This window comes from Canis lupus, chromosome 8 (genome assembly GCF_003254725.2).
Source record: "Canis lupus dingo isolate Sandy chromosome 8, ASM325472v2, whole genome shotgun sequence".
NCBI classification, from domain to species: Eukaryota; Metazoa; Chordata; class Mammalia; order Carnivora; family Canidae; genus Canis; species Canis lupus.
The window spans coordinates 45,570,951-45,587,181 of record NC_064250.1 but is presented as its reverse complement, the minus strand read 5'-3'; the positions used below and the strand labels follow the sequence as shown (position 1 = coordinate 45,587,181).

The following is a 16,231-nucleotide window of genomic DNA, read 5'->3' as shown; positions in this document are numbered from 1 at the left end:
GTAAGAAATCTTAAAAAAATAACTATAGGTATAATAATTTGTTAATGGATACATGATATAAAAAGATGTAAATTGTGCTATCAAAAACATAGAAGGGGGGCAGAATTTTTGTATGCAAAGTTATCCTCTTACAATAGACTGTTATAAGATATTTTATGTAAGTCTCATAATAACCTCAAGGCAAAAGCTATATTACATACATGACAGGGGAAAAGAAACCTAAGCATACACTATAGAAAATCATCAAATCACAAAGGATGATAGCAAGAGACAAGGAATGGAGCAAAGGAACTAGCAAATAACCAGAACACAATTACAAGATGGCAAAAGTAAATCCTTATCTATCAATAGCTACACTGGGTGTAAATGGATTAAATTCTCTAATTAAAAGTCATATAGTAACTGAATGGATTAAAAAAAATTTTAAGGCCCAACTATATATTGCCTATCCAGAGACTCACTTCAACTTTAAGGATACATATTGCTGAAAGTAAAGGAATGAGAAAAGATATTTCATGCAAATGAAAGCCAAAGGGGAGCAGGGATAGCTGCATTTATATCATTAAATATTTATATGTTTATTTATATATAACAGATTTTATCAAAAACTATAATAAGATAAAGTTATTATATAATGATAAAGAGGCCAATTCATCAAAAGGATATAACAATTGTAAATACATATGCACCCAACATTGAGCACATGAACATATTAAACAAATACTAACAGATCTGAAGGGAGTTAATAAACAACAATACCAAAATAGCAAGGGACTTTATACTCCACTTTCAACAATAGATAGATCACGCAGACAAAAAAATCAATAAGGAGACACTGAACTTAAACTACACTTTAGACCAAACAGACCTAACAGATACACAGAACATTCCATCCAAGAGCAGCAGAATACACATTCTTCTCAAGTGCATACAGAACTTTCCCTAGGACAGATCATATGCTAGGCTACAAACAAGTCTTTTAAAAATTTAATAAGATTAAAATCGTAACAAGTATCTATTCCAACCACAATGGTATGAAACTAGAAATCAGGAGGAAAGCTGGAAAATTCTCAAATGTTAAAAGTAAACAACATACTTCTAAACAGTCAATGGATCACTGAGGAAATAATAGGAAAATCAAAAAATATTTTGAAACACACAAAAATGGAAACACATCATGGGAAAATCTGTGGGATACAGAAAAAACAATTCTAAGAGGAAAGTTTATAGCAATAAACACCTACATTAAAAGAAACAAAGATTTCAAACAACCTAACTTCACACCTCAAGAAAATAGAAAAAAAAAAAAAAAAAAAACTCAGGCCAAAATGAGCAAAAGGAAGGAAATAAAGATTAGGGTGGAGATAAATGAAAGCTACTCAAAAAATAATAGAAAAGATAAAATGGAAAGACAATTTTTTGAAAAGACAAACCAAATTGACAAAGCTTTAGCTAGACTAAGAAAAAAGAGAGAATTCAAGCAGATAATATTGGAAGTGAAAGAGGAGACATAGCGGATTCCATAGAAATAAAAAGATCATAAAAGACTACTATAAACAACTACATACCAACAAGCTGGATAACCTAGAAGCAATAGATAAATTCATATGCACGTACAACCTACCAAGACTAATTCATAAAGGAATAGAAAATCTGAACAGACCAGCAATGAGTCAAGAGATTAAATCAGTAATCAAAAAATCTCATAACAAAGAAAATCATAGGACCACATGGTTTCACTGCTGAATTAAACCAAACATTTACAGAATTAATACCAATCCTTCTCAAACTCTTTCAAAAAATTGAAGAGCGGACACTCCCAAACTCATTTTAGAGGCCAGCATTACCCCACTATCAAAGGCAGACAAAAATACTACAAGAAAAGAAAATTTGCAAGCCAATAACCCTGTTGAATATAGATGTAAAAATCCTTAACAAAATACTAGCAAACCAAATTTAACAGCACACTAAAAGCATCATATGCCATGATAAAGAGGGATTTATCCCTCGGATGCAAGGAGGTTCAATATATGCGAATCAATAAATACGTTACAACACATTAATAAAATGAAAAATAAAAATCATATGTTCATTTCTATGGCTGCAGAAAAAAAAAACACTTGACACAATTCCACATCCATTCATGATAAAAACTTACAACAAATTAGGTATAAAAGGAATGCACCTCAACATAACAAAAGCTACGTATGACAAACCCACAGCTAACATCACTCTCAACAGTGAAAATCTGAAATCATTCCTTCTAAGATCAGGGACAAGATAAGAATGCCCACTCTCACCACTTCTATTCAACACAATACTGGTACTCCTTGCCAGAACAATTAGGCAAGAAAAAGAAATAAAGGCATCTATATTAGAAAGAAAGAAGTAAAATTGTCTCTGTTCGCAAATAACATGATCCTAATATATAGAAAACCCTACACTCCACCAAAAAAGAAACGTAAAATAAATGATTTCAGTAAAGTTGCAGTATACAAAATCAGCATACAAAAATCAGTTGCATTTTTATACACTATAAATGAACTATTTGAAAGAGAAATTAAGAAAAAAAATCCACTTGCAATGGAATGAAAAACATAAAATACTCAGGAATAAACTTAACTAAGGACATGAAAGACCTATACACTGAATACTATAAGATACTGACGAAAGAAACTGAAGAAGACACATAAATGAAGAGATATCCCATATTCATGGATTGGGAGGATTAATACTAAAATATCGATACTACAAAAAACAATATACAGATTCAATTCAATGCCTATCAAAGGTCCAATGCATTTTTCACAGAAATAGGAAAAACGGCCCTAAAATTTATATGGAGCCATAAAAGATCCAGAATATTCAAAGTAATTTCAAAAAAGAAGAATAAAGCTGGGGCATCACAACTCCTAATTTCAAGCTATATTTCAAATCTCTAGTAATCGAAATAGTATGGCATTGACCTAAAACAGATACAGAGACCAATAGACTAGAGAGACCAGAAGTAAACCCATACATGTATGGTCAAGTTATCTTGGACGGAAGCAAGAACACACAATGGAGAAAGGATAATCTCTTCAATAAACTGTGTTAGTAAACCTGTAATCTATTTTCAAAGAATGAGAATGGACCTCTATCTTACACTCCTCACAGAAATTAACTGGAAATAGGATGCCTTGGTGGCTCAGTGGTTAAGTGTCTGCCTTCAACTCAGGGCATGATAGTGGGGTCCTGGGATCGAGTCCTGCATCAGGCTTCCTGCGAGGAGTCTGCTTCTCCCTTTGCCTGTCTCTGCCTCTCTCTGTGTCTCTCATGAATAAATAAAATCTTTTCTAAAAAAGAAATTAACTAGAAATGGATCAAAGACTTAAATGTAAAACATAAAACTGTAAAATTCCTAAAAGAAAACATAGGAAAAAAGCTCTTTAACATTGGTTTGGACAATGATTTTTTTTGACGTGACATCAAATGCACAATCAACAAAATCAAAAATAAGCAAGTAGGACTACAATAAGCCAAAAACCTTCTGCACAGCAAGGGAAACAATCAACAAAACGAAAAGGCAATCTACAGAGTAGGAGAACTAATTCATAAATTCTATCTCATAAGGAGTTATATCTAAAATATATAAGGAACTTACACAACTCAATAGCAAAAATAATCCAATCTAAAAATAGGCAACAGACCTAAGTAAACATTTTTTGAAAGAAGATATCCAAATGGCCAACAGGTACATGAAAAGATTCTCAACATCACTAATCATCAGAGGAATGAAATTTAAAACCACAATGAGATGTCACCTCACACCTGTCAGAATGGCTATTAACAAAAGACAAGAAATAATAAGAGTTGGTGAGGATGTGGAAAAAAGAGAACCCTTGTATACATGTTAGTGAGAGTGTAAATTGGTACAGGCATTATGTAGTTTCCTCAAAAAAAATAGAACTACTATATGATCCAGCAGTCCCACTTCTGGGTATAAAACTGAAGGAAGTGAAACCAGTATCTTGAAGAGATATTTACAGTTCCATGTTCACTGCAACACTATTCACAGTATCTAAGAACGGAAACAACCTAAGTGTCTATCAATGGAAGAATGGATAAAGAAAATATGATATACATACACACACACACACACACACACACACACACACCCCAGGATATTATTCAGCTATAATAAGAAGAAACTGACAACATGGATGAATGTGGAGGACATTATGTTAAGTGAAATAAGCCAGACAGAGAAAGACAAATACTGTACGATATCACTTTACATGTGAAATTTTTTTTTATTTTTTATTTTATTTATTTATTTATTTATTTTTGAAATTTTTTTTTAAAGTTGAACTCAGAACCAGAGTGGCTGACAGGGGTTGGGAAGTGGGGGAAAATGAGGAGATATTGGTTAAAGGTACAAACTTTTGGTTATAAGATGAATAAGTTCTGAGGATCTACTGTATAGCATGGTGACTATAGTTAATTATACTGTGTTGTGAATATAAAATTTGCTGAAAGGGTAGATTTTAAGCATTCTTATCACACAAAAAAGTAACTATGTGAGGTGACAAATGTGCTCATTACCTTTATCATGGCAAATATTTCATAATATGCACATTCTCAAATGATTATGTCCCTGTGTGTGTGTGTGTTCTATTCTACTGCCTAAGATGTCTTAGAACTCTACCTTTCCACATTATATAAATCCTCTTCCAATTTGATGGTCCTCAAGAGAAACCCAAGATAGAATATGTTAGGGCAGCTACCCTTTGGGTTTGGGCTCTTTGAATCTCATAAATCATCCTAACTCTCATCTTTATAAGAGCAGGGGTTCTGAATCCTGGGTCAGATTCATGGCCCACTGATCCTAGTGTTATTAGAGTCTAGTAGTACTGACTCAACATTTGACAATCAAGATATATGCCATACTCGTGCATACAAGTAAGCAAATACCCTAACATCTTTCTGTAATACATTTGTAAGTCTCAGACAGTAGAGCATCAGGGTCAAAGTCAAGCTCCACTCCTATTTAGGAGCTGTAGAGTCCAGGGCACCTAGGATTTTGGTCTGTTTCTTCATGTATAAAACAGGGGTAATAACAATATCTATGATCTAGAATTACAGTTAAGATCAAAATAAATATAAAGCATTTAGCATTGTGCCTGGGATACAGTAAGTGATCAGTAGACAGTAACTGTTAATTTCACTATTTTTATTACTGTTATGATTATACAATTATTGGTCTACCACCCATTAATTCATCTAGACTCTCCATGAATACACTGGATAATGAATTCCATCTAAAACCCACTCTCTAAAAAATATTTTGTCAAGGTGTATGCTGTTCATGGCAGCTAAGATATGTTGCCATAGCCACAGCAAAGCAGTAGTTCCAATTAAAGAACCCAAATCCTAGTGACTTAAAAGATGTGAACTAAAGGGACAAGTTCCTCAGCAGCAGTAAGTTCTCTCTTACCTTATAGGGTTTTGCTTTTTTTTATCATTATTATTATTTATTTGTTTAATTCCAGAAGTCTAATTAGTGTTATTATGCTAAAACCAAATAATTTTCTGTTTAATTCTCTTTAACTGTAAAGACAATAGCTCTTTAAAGTAAACAGACCCTTTTTATAACAAGCCATGTGCTATCAACTAAAACACCAGAGGAGTTCCATATATAAGGCTCCAATAAATCAATAGAAAAAACAACTCTTATAGAATAATAAGAGGACATTAATGAGAAATTCACCTAAGAGGAAATACAGATGAGAAATATGCATAAATGTCTATCACTGCACTTATAATTTTTTAAATTTATAATTTCTAATGTGATTTGAAACAATGAAGTATTATCACTAAGGTTTAGATCACCCAGGAAATAGGACTTGGCATACTTATCAACCTGGAAACACAGATCAAAAGCCATAAGATGCACTTGTAATTCTAATTCTAGAGATTTGTCTCCAGGAAATAACCACCGATGTGCATAAAAATATAATGAATAGTTAAAAGCATGGCTTCTAAATATCAAATTAAATTTTGTCTTTTCTACTTGATACTCATTTAGCCTTAGGCAAATAACCTACTTGTTCTTTAAGTTTCCTCATCTGTTAAACAGGAAAAAATGATACCTATATTTCACAGAGTTGTGGGCAGGAAGAGTGAAAAAGGAGATAGAACAAACTCTTCAAAGAGTTTGTAAGGCCTCAAAGAACATTAGCTATTATTCTGATTGGTTAAGTAAATCATGATACATTGATGAGCAGCACACTGTTTAGCCCTTAAAAATGGTATTCTAGAGCAAGCATAAGCAAACCATGGCCCAGCTATGAGCCAAATTTTGCCAACTGGCTATTTTTGAAAATAAAGCTTTATTGGGGGCAGCCGGGTGGCTCAGCGGTTTAGCGCCACCTTCAGCCCAGGGCCTGATCCTGAAGTCCTAGGATGGAGTCCCACGTTGGGCTCCCTGGGTGGAGCCTGCTTCTCCCTCTGCCTGTGTCTCTACCTCTCTCTCTGTGTGTGTCTCTCATGAATAAATAAATAAAATCTTAAAAAAAATAAAAATAAAAAAATAAAGTTTTATTGGAACATAGCCATACTCAATCATTTACATATTGTACAACAACAGCAGAGTAAAGTAGTTGAAACAGAAACTGTATGTCCCACATAGCCTCAAATATTTTCTATGTGGCCCTTTACAGAAAAAGTTTGTTGACACCTGATCTAGAGGAATGTTTGCTTTCATGGGAATATGTTCTCAATCTATTCAGTGAAAAGAAGCTTTCCAACAGCAAATACAAGAAGTCTACATTTTTGTTGAAATAAGTGTATAGGGAAAAAAGTATGGAAGTAGTATGATATTAAAAGTTGACTATAGGGGATCCTGGGTGGCTCAGCAGTTTAGCACCTGCCTTCGACCCAGGACTTGATCCTGGGGTCCCAGGATCGAGTCCCACATCAGGGTCCTTGCATGGAGCCTGCTTCTACCTCTGCCTGCATCTCTGCCTCTCTCTCTCTCGAATAAATAAATAAAACTTAAAAAAATTAAAAATAAAAGTTGACTATAGCTCTCCGAGCGAGGAGGATTATGCATTTTATTTCCTTCTTTGTGTTTGTATAGAATTTCTAATTTTGTATAATAAACATGAATCATTTATGCCATAAAAAATGTTAAAGACACCAAATAGGAAAGAAGTTGTTTTAATTGTGATATAGAAAGAGGACAAGGAACTGATTTAATAGTAAAACAAGATGGAAAGATATTTTTAATTGGTGAGAGAAATATGGGTTTGTATTCTTCATTTCTTCTCATTCTCTCGCACAGATAGGAATGTGAAAAGTGGGGAGAGAGCAAAGCAAGCAAGGAGAGAAATGTGACAGCAGAGTTGTTACACGATGTGGATGGCTGCCAAGCCCAATAATTCCTAAGATAAATAAGTTTGCAAAGCTCAGAGAGATGCTACGAATCTTTGCACCAAAGTTTGAGTTACACAATCAAGCCAGTATAAGGAGAAGTCACATGGTAACGATCTGGGAACGATAACAGGATACGTTTCAGGAATGCTTATCAATAGCACTGTCCACCAAACATTTATTTATTGCCTACCTGATGCCAAGCATTTACAGTATCATAGGGAGCCAAACACAAAAGGTGACACACACAAAAATAAAAATATTTACATAGCAAAGAGGGTGGAGTGGTGAGTCCCATAAAGGAGAATCATGCTCAGATTTTTAGTCAAGATGCTAACTGGATGAATGTGACACACCAACCACTGAGTTCCAGAGGGAAAACGCTTTCAGTTATGTTCTATCTACTGAATCTGTAATAAGTAAGGAAGATTCAGACATGTCCTTTAGACAGCTGGGTATAGGCATTTGGAGTTTGGAGAGGAGATAGCATTTGGAGGAATCCCCAAACCAGTGTATGCACAACATGACGTTGCCCCTAGACAGCATACAGAAGAGAAGGAAGGGGGCCAAGGCGTTACAAGGTGAACAGAGGGGGCCACTCGAGGGATGAAGACTGAGAAGGAACATGCAGGGATTGGGGCAAAACCAGGACAGAGTGCTTGTTAAATGCACTCAAGAACCATCTCCACTATTTAAAATTTGCTGAAAATGAACTCTTTTAATAACTTGTGCAGCTGTAAGCAGCAGTTGTGATGAATGCTATATTCCTATGTCCCAAAGAACACAAACATTCTTTGAAAGTGTGTTTTCCCACAATTTTTCAGCCTTTTTCTGAACAGAATACATGCATTATACCTTTCCTCATTTGAAGCCATGTGGTAAGAGGAATGGGAATGGGAATCCATTATTGGTTTGGTTTGCTTTGGCTGGTTTGGGGCTGTAACACAAGCAATAGTGGGGTGATGAGGAAAAGAAAGAGACTGAGCAGTACACCATGCTCAACAGAGTCACAATTTTAGAGTAATGCCAAAAAATACCTAGGATGTAAAATTGGTCTTTGGAGATCAGTTGGTGACCACCACCAGGATGAACCCAAGTACCAGATGCCTAGACTGTAGCACAGACCTCTGCTAAGATTGGTGTAAGTGACATGGCTATATGACTGAAGGCCTGGCCCTGCCCAGAGCAGCTATGAGAAGTAGTGTGCAGGACACCAGATCCCAAGGTCAGAAAGTCTGTCTCCGCTACTAATGGCTGGTTGACTTCACAAAAGCCTCAGTTTCCTCATTTATTAAGTTTAGATAAACTATCTCAGGACTTTCACAAACATAATATGAAGGCTATGGACTGCTGAAAGGAACTATAAAATGGAAGGTAATATTTTTATTAGGTATAATTAACAAACAAAATTGTACCTATATAAAATGCACTGTCATGATTTGATATACATTGTGAAATGTTTGCTACAACAAAGTTAATTAACACATCCATCACCTCACATAGTTACCTTTGTGTGTGTGTGTGTGGTGAGAACACTTAAGATGTGCTCTTTTAGCAAATTTCAATCACACAATACAGTATTATTGACTGTAGTCACCATACATTAGATTCTCAGAATGTATTCATCTTATAACAGAACTGCTTGCACCCTTGGACCAACATCTCCCTGTTTCCTCCCCTCCCTAGCTCCTGGCAACCACCATCTACTCTCTGGTTCTATGAGTTCATTTTTATTTTTAATCTTTTTTTATATTCCATATATAAGTGAAATGTGAAATCATACAGTATCTGTCTTTCTCTGCCAGGCTTATTTCACTTAGCATAATGTCCTCCAGACTCATCCGTGTCTTCTAAAATAATAAGGTTTTCTTCTTTTTTATGCCTGAATCATATTCCACTGTATATACATACCAAATTTTCTTTATCCATCCATCCACTGACAAATAGTTAGGTTGTTTCCATATCTTGGCTATTGTGAATGTACATCAAGGATACAATGAGATGTCACCTCACACCTGTTAGAATGTTTTTTATCAAAAAGACAAGAAATAACAAGTGTTGGTGAGGATGAGAAGAAAAGGGAATTGTTATTCACTGCTAGTGGCAATGTAAGTTGGTACAGCCACTGTGGAAAACAGTATGGAGCTTCAGAAAATTAAAACAGGATTCCCATATATATGACCCAGCAATCCCACACTTCTAGGTATATAGCCGAAGGAAACAAAGTCAGTATCTCAGAAAGATCCCTGCACCTTGTTTGTTGCAGCACTAGTCCCTATAGTCAAGATATCGCACCCACCAAAGTGATGGAAATTAATGCTATCCCTGAGTACTATAACTCAGTGATTAGAGCATTTGGCTCATGAGCTTCTTTTAGCCCTGCTATCACAAAGAAAAGACCAGAACTAAGCGGTGCCCCAAGTGGCTGGCCTGCTCTTTCCAGGTCTTGTGAAAAGAGCAAGGGCTGTGAAGAAGTGGCCTCACACTTAAAGCAGGACCTCAGGCATAGGCTTTCCCACTGAGAGCCCCTTTCCTCCCAGGCAGAGTGGGAACAGCACCAATGATCTTGCAGAGGTGCTGTCAGTGTGAGCCATCATGTGCCAAAGCACTGGCCCAATGCCTGGACAAAGTGGGTCCTGGAGAAATGAGAGCCATTTGGACATTGCATCTGAAACGTAGGTAGCTGGCGCTTATCCTACTGGGATATTTCAGAACACACAGCCCAACACTTCCAGCAGCTCAATATGCTCTTCTTCATTTAAAAAAACAAACAACCAACCAAATAAAATCTCTTCAGTAAAGTATTGGAATAAACTCCATGACCCCTTAGTGAAGGAGACACACTACTCAAAGAGTGAATGGCAGGATCTATGTATTATTTATAGCATCATATGAATATATGTGATTTCCAGATTATCTTGTATACCCATTCTCCAGCTAGATCCCCTATAGTTTCCTAGAAATGAGTTCCCACTGTGCAGAATCACGGGGTCTTGGTTCCTATGGAAATATCGTCCCAACAAGGACATTTGTAGAGGCTTTCTCAGTCTCCTCCATGTCCTCTAAAGCTGAGGCTGCAAACTTCTCTGTAAAAGGTCAATTAGTAAAATATCCTACGCTTTGCCAGTCATGCAGTCAACATCTACCACAACCACTCAACTCGTCCATGGTCACCATGGACAACTAATAAATGAATAGCACAGCTATGTTTCTGTAAAATGTGATTTATGAACACTGAAATCTGAATTTTGCATAATTTTCACACATCATGAAATACTGCTTCTTTTTTTATTTTTTTCCAACCATTTCAAAATGTAAAAACCATTCTTAGCTAAAGTGCTATATAAGAACTGATATGAGGATGAGTTAGGTCCAAGGGCATGTAGTTTGCTGAACTCTGCCCTAAAATTGTAACATGTCATCAGCCACAGTAAATTTTGTTTTCAACTAGTGACCTCTCCTTCCCCAGAAGGCAGTGAAGTTAGTGATAGTACTCATTTCTTTTAGGAAGAAAAAGCCCATTCCATGCCCTTGCTGATAATTAGGCTTTATCATCTGTTTCCTTGACTAGCTCCTTGGAGGGACTCATCTGCCTTGAGTCATTTTAACATCCAGGAAACCCTGTTGCTTGATGGTTTTATGGCCAACACTATCACCTGTGTACCTTTTGTCTGCCATTATGTATCATGACTCACCAGAACATGAATAATGGCGAAAAGAGAGGCCTCAGGAGTCAACAAGCAGACTGGTACATGCCTTCAGGTTAATGGGGCTGCATTTTGCCAGTGCTCTCTTACTGCTTGAGAAAAGAACGTAAGGTCATTTCCTTCTACTGTACTCTCTGGCTAACTACCAGGAAAGTGTTTATTAACTGTACTATTCAGTATCACAGTTTTTATGTATTCCAAAACATAAAATAACTAGAGATGAACAGTGCCATAAGAAAATCACACTGTAGGAGGCTATAGTAAAGGAGGTTTCCCTTCATTTATTTAGAATGCATCTGCTTGGGGGGCACCTGGGAGGCTCAGTTGGTTGAGCATCCGACTCTTGATCTCAATCTCCCATCTTGATCTCACAGTCATGAGTTCAAACCACACATTAGGCTCCACGTTGGGCATGCAGCCTACTTTAAAAAAAAAAAAAAAAAAAAACTGCACCTGCTTGGTCATTTCCCCTCAGTGACCTATGAAGAGCCTAAAATAAGCACCCAGTAAGGAGGGAAGGAAGGCCTTTAACTAAGACACCCATCCCCTTCCTTGTGGCCAGTCACTGAAAGGCTTTTCTTTCCTGTCTTCATATGGACCTTAGCAAATACTAACAGATAGCCTCGACTTAATTTAGGTTGTCATACATCTACCATCCCAAATACTGAAAGGAAAACCAATCCTTCAGCACATCCTCTCTGTAGCTATGAAAAACAGATAAAATTCCAAAATTATTTTTCCTTCCCTAAGATAGTGTAGTAGGCAGAATAATGCCCTCCTCCCCCTCAAGATACTTGCATCCTAACTCCCAAATCCTTGGAATATACTGGCGCACACAGCAAAAGGGGCTTTGCAAGTGTGAGTAAGTTAAGGATTTCGAAATGGGACAGCTACCCAGGATTATCTGGGTGGGCTCCATGTAATCATGGGTTCCCAAAAGAGGGATGGATGTAAGAGGGGCAGAGTCAGAGAAGGAGACACGGTGGCCAAAGGAGGTCCGAGGGATGCAGGGTCAAGAACCGAGAAATGTGGGCAGCCTTTAGAAAAAAGGAAGGAAATGGGTTTTCCTCTAGAACCTCCAGAAGGAATACAGCCCTGCCAAATAATTTTAGACTTCTGACCTCCAGGACATAAGAGAATAAATCTGTTTTGTTTTAAGCCCCTAATCTCATGGTAATTTGTTTCAGCAGCCATAGGAAACTAATACAGCAGTTGCTAAAAATGTCCCGGATAAAATGTAGTTTCTTACAAGTCAGCCACTTTATCTCAGTACACTTAACCCTGAAGAATGAAAGGAAACTTCTACTCCTCTCTCAAGCAGGGTCTCTAAACTCCAGAACTACTGAACACTTAGATAAAATGCGATATAAAAGGGAAGGTTGAAAGGGTGAGTGGGCAGCAAGAGAACACTGCAGTCATATACAAAAAGCATTATCCAAGAGGGCTGCAAAGGATGAGATAGAAATGGAATGTGCCTTATTTATAGCAAAGCCTGCCTCCCCTCGCAAGTGTGTGACAGAAGAGCTGTTTTAAAGTTTTATTCTTCAAACTTGGCTGCAGAACTTGGCTGCATCTCAGAACTGTGCTTTTGTATTTAGCTTTAAAATATAAGAAGCAACCCCCTGGTTAAACTGGAGGCAGAGGTGGTGCGGGCAAGAAAAATGCAGGGGGTGGGGAGTAGAAAGAGGTTGAAATGTTATTCTTATTTAGTTAGTTGCTTTAAGAAAAACAAATAGAGAATAAAATAGCAAGAGGCTTGGAAAGGTTCCAAGTTGAAAATTTCTCAATACCCAGGCATTGAGGCTCTCCAGATAAGGGTGGTGCTGCAAAGCCAGTCAGACTTTAGGAGGGATCTGGTTTCAAGGTAAGAGAGGAAAACATACTCCAGCCCTAATTATTAGAGATCCCTTCACCCTCTTTCTGACATTCAATGAACACTGACAGCAACCCAGGGAAGGCCAACCTATATATGTAGAAACTAACACTGACCTTCTGGAAAACAATATGTATCAGGAGTCATGACACAAGTCATGCCCTCTGACCTAGAAATTCCAAATTTTGCTAATAATAACAAAGAACTGAATAATTACAGCACGTTATCTACTTGGAATATAATACAATCTTCAAAACTTATGATTATGATGGTATATTGTGGCACAGATAAATACTTAGGATATGGAAGGAGAACATACAATAGTATATATGCTATGATTACCCACGAGGCTAATATATACTTTTTTAATTTTTAATTTTTTAATTGAAGTATAATTAACATGTATTATATTTGTTTCAGGCATACAATATAGTTATTCAACAATTCTATACATTTCTCAGTGCTCAATAAATGTACTCTTAATCTCCTTTATCTATTGTACCCATCCCTCTGCCTCCCCTCTGATAACTCCCAGTTTGTTCTCTGTATTTAAGAGTCGGTTGTTTTTTGTTTGTTTGTTTGTTTGTTTGTTTTTAAGATTTTTATTTATTTGAGAGATAGAACACAAAGCCGACTTCGCACTGACCAGAGAGCCTATCGTGGAGCTCCATTCTAGGACTATGGGATAGTGACCTGAGCTGAAGGCAGCTGCTTAACTGACTGAGCCACGCAGGCACCCCTGTTGTTGAGTTTTTTAAATCGCGATTCAAAGGGGCATATGCACCCTGATGTTTATAGCAGCAATGTTGAGAATAGCCAAAATATGGAAAGAGCCCAGATATCCATCAACAGATAAGTGGATAAAAAGATGTGGTATTTATATACAATGGAATATAACCCAGCCATCAAAAAAATGAAATTTTACCATTTGCAATGACATGGATGGAACTAGAAGGTATTATGTGGAATGAAATCAGTCAGAAAAGGACAAATATCATATGATTTCACTCATATGTGGAATTTAAGAACCAAAACCGATGAACATAGAGGAAGGGAGGGGAAATAAAATAAGATGAAATCAGAGAGGGAGAAACAACCATAAGAGACTCTTAACTATAGGAAACAAACAGGGTTGCTGGAGGGGTGGGGGTGGGGAGATGGGGTAACTGGGTGATGGGCATTAAGGAGGGCACTTGATGTAATGAGCACTGGGTGTGATATGCAACTGATAAATCACTAAACTCTACCTCTGAAACTAGTAATACACTATGCTAATTTATTTTAAATTTTTTAAAGTCTTTTGTCTATTTGCGGTTTTTTTTTTGTTTCTTAAATTCCATATATTAGTGAAATCATATGGCATTTTCCTGACTTATTTCCTTAGCATTATACCCTCTACATCCATCCATGTTGTTGCACATAGCAAGATTTTATCCTTTTAATTGCCTGAGTAATATCATATATGTATATATGATATATATATATATCACTCCTCCTTTATCCATTCACCCATGGACAGACACTTGGATTGCTTCCATATCTTGGCTATTTCAAATAATGCTGCAATAAACATAGGGATGCATATATCTTTTCAAACTACTGTTTTAATTTTCTTTGGGTAAATACCCAGTACAGCAATTACTGGATCATATGGTCGTTCTATTTTTAATTTTTTGAGGAACCTCCATACTGTTTTCCACAGTAGCTGCACAAATTTGCATTCCTACCAATAGTGCATAAGAGTTCCTTCTTCTCCACATCCTTGTCAACACTTGTTATTTCTTGGTTATGAATCTAGCCATTCTATGAGGTATAAAGTGATACCTCATTGTGGTTTTAATTTGCATTTTCCTGATGATTAGTGATCAGGGAAGGTTTTTTTTTTAAGATTTTATTTATTTAAAAAAAGATTTTATTTATTCATGAGAGACACAGAGAGAGAGGCAGAGACACAGGCAGAGAAGCAGGTTGTATGCAGGGAACCCGATGCGGAACTCGATCCCAGACCCTGGGATCACAACCTGAGCCGAAGGCAGCAGCCCAACCACCAAGCCACCCAGGTGTCCCGGTGATCAGGGAAGTTAATCATCTTTCATGTGTCTGCTGGCCATCTGCATATCTTTGGAAAATGTCTATTCAGTTTCACTGCCCATTATCAGACTATTTGGAGGCTTTTTGTTGTGTTGTATGACTTCTACATCTATTTCGGATAACAAACCCTTAACAAATATATTTGCAAATATCTTCTCCTATTCAGTCAGCTGCCTTTTTGTTTTGTTGATAGTTTCCTTCACTGCACAAAAACTTTTTATTTGGATATAGCCCCAATAGTTTAATTTTGCTTTTGTTTTCCTTGCCTGAGGAGACACATCTAGAAAAATATTTCTACAATTGTCAAAGAAATTACTATGTTTCTTCCAGGAGTTTTATGGTTTCAGGTAACACATTTAGGTCTTTAATCCATGTTGAGTTTATTTTTGTATAAGATGGAAGAAAATGGTTCAGTTTCATTCCTTTGCATGTAGCTGTCCAGTTTTCCCAGCACCACTGAAGAGACCATCTTCCCCATTGTATATTCTTGCCTCCTTTGTCATAGATTAATTGGCCATATAATTGTGGGTTTATTTCTGGGTTCTTCGTTCTGTTTATTTATCTATGTGTCTATTTTTGAGCTAGTACCATAATGTTTTGATTACTACAGCTTTATAGTATATCTTGAAATCTGGGATTGTGATACCTCCAGGTTTGTTCTCCTTTTTCAAGATTGTTTTGGCTAGTCAGGGTAGCCCTGAATATTATATATTATATATGTGCTAATATAATATATATATATACTACTTATATAAAAGCCTGGAAGAAAATAGGCCAAAATGTTAACTGTGGTCATATCTGCATGATAGGAGTATGTGAGATATTTTTTCCTACAGTTTGTATATTCTTTTAAAAATGAATTATTAGTTTTAAAATAGAAAACAATGAATTTTTAGAAGGAAAGAAAGAAAAGCAGTTGGCAGAAGCTTTACCAATATTTTACCATGTGAGTTTCAGAACTAAAAATGTTTAATGTTTTCTTGCTTCAGGTTCTCCATATGAAGAATAAGGCTATTATTACACCAGGCACACCTCCGAGATTTAGTGTTCTAAAATACGCTGCCTCCTAAGTATATCTATGCTTTCTTATCACCATACCTTTGCTTCCACAACTCCCATCACCTAAAATCATTTCTTGGCTCTTCCT

The 16,231-nt window shown here is 36.5% G+C and overlaps 1 protein-coding gene across 18 annotated transcripts in view; it reads right to left on the bottom strand.

The window, feature by feature from the left end:
• RGS6 (regulator of G protein signaling 6) overlaps positions 1 to 16,231 on the bottom strand; it is a 580,135-nt gene that overhangs the window by 507,703 nt on the left and 56,201 nt on the right. The gene's annotated exons all lie outside the window — the stretch shown is intronic.